Below are 2,026 nucleotides of genomic sequence, written 5' to 3'. Positions count from 1 at the left end.
CCTTCAAGAGTAAATTGGATGCTTATCTTGCTGGGATCCTATGACCCCAGCTGACTTCCTGCCCTTTGGGCAGGGGGCTGGACTTGATGATCTCCCGAGGTCCCTTCCAGCCCTGATGTCTATGAAATCTATGAAACAAAACTCTAAGTGGGTACAGGAGTTGATTCACATGGCTGCTATTGCAGAATTGAGGTCTCATATTGTAAATCCCATCGAATGAGAGACTTATGTGAAAAACCTCATGCACTTCAGGTTGCCAAAATAATCTATCTGTGATAAGCAATCTCCCACTCTTCCATTCACCTACATTTTCGTTCATCATGATCACCATCCACTTTCCTCTTCAAGCAGCGTGACTTGAACATTTTGAGACGTCTAACAGACACTGAAGAAGGGGGGAAAACTTTCTTTAATTCTCCCTTCTTATCTTGAGCTTCTGAGTTCAGGATCTTCTTTTCATGATTCTGCCTCAGCTTCTGTTCATAGTTCCCAGAGTATAGCATGAATAACTGGTGCCTCCCGAGATTTAGGGGGGAGGGTACCATTTCTAGGTGGCAGCATCCTGCAGATGCTGGCCTGCAGTGTCGGTGGTGGGGAGTGGAAAGTGGCAAGTGGGGACTCCGTCGGCAGCAGCGAGCAGGGACTGCCTGCAGATGCCTGTGGCAGTGGTGGGGAGGGTGGCGAGTGGCGACCACCCACAGAAGCCAGCGGTGGCTTTGGCGATAGCCCGTCTCAGGGAGGCACGTGCCCTCCCCTGACTCCCCGGGCCCTTCCTACGTGTCACCTATGAAGTATAGTATAGTGAAGCAAATTTGGGGAAATCACTGTTTCCTAGGTTCTCAGTAGAAAGAGTAAAAATTGACACAGTTACATAGTGTTTACTCTTGCATGTTGGCCAAGGTATGATTAGCTTTGGAGGTCCTGGAGATGCCTGCCACAAGATTTACTTAAATGGTAAAATAGCACTTCATTGCTCAACTTCTGACTTGAAGGCCAGAGCTGGCCCATGAGGCCATGTTATCTACCCTGTGGGTCTCCCCAGGGGGCCAGAAATTTGGTGGTGGGGCAGAGATACTGTGTTACTCCCTTGCTACCCAATTTCTGGATGTGTGGGGAAGCCTGTGAGCTGAATGATGTGGCCCTATGCCCTCAATCATGCCAGTGCTTAGTAGGGCTGATACATGGGGTCACTTCATGGCCAGATCCGGCATACAGGGTTGGTCCAGCTTGCAAGATTGCACTTTGACCACATGCACCATGTGCTCGTTGGATCAGTTGGCCCTGCGTCACTTGTCTGGCCCAACAATGGCAGTACTTCCGGTGTGTCATGCTCCAAAGCAGCAGCAGGGCTCACCTTATGTGCTCTACTGATAGTCCCTGGTAATCCCTTTCCCCAGACACTGTTACTGTGGGTACTGCTGCCTAGAAGACACTTTACTGAGTGGGTAAGTCAATTTTGCAAGTTTTGGTTGTAAACACCTTAGCTGGGAGCTTAGCTGCTTGGTGCACTTAAATGTTTCACAACCTGTTTTTAAGTCTTTTGATCTTATAGTCTGTTCCTGCTTCGGAAGGTGGGCTTATGCATTCCTGTAACTGAACAGACTTGCAATTAACTACATGCACATGAATGCTCACCACAGCCAACTTCAGGCATGTTACAACTTCTCTATAAAATTGCCCCTTTGTTTCTCCTGCTTAGGAATACAAAGAGCTTTTTTAATAACATGGGAAATTCCAAAATTTACCTCCCTAACTTCCTGATGTGTGCAGTATTTGGAAGCTCCTAAACTGTGTGTGAGAGCACTTTATTATACTAGCAGGAAAAAACTGGGAGAGGAACCTTTGCAAGTGTAATATTAATAGTACATAAGAATGGAGAATTAATCTGGGGTGCTTATTATTCACCAGGGAGAACTTTTCTGTAGTTGCTCGGGGAAGTAGGGGGGTAGTTAGGAAGGCCAAGGCAGAGATGGAACTGGGATTAGCTTCCCAGATTAAGGACAATAAGAAGTCCTTTTTTAAATAC

The sequence above is a fragment of the Crocodylus porosus genome, unplaced genomic scaffold (genome assembly GCF_001723895.1).
Source record: "Crocodylus porosus isolate Cpor-Errol unplaced genomic scaffold, CroPor_comp1, whole genome shotgun sequence".
Taxonomy (NCBI): domain Eukaryota; kingdom Metazoa; phylum Chordata; order Crocodylia; family Crocodylidae; genus Crocodylus; species Crocodylus porosus.
This window is presented reverse-complemented; position numbering follows the sequence as displayed.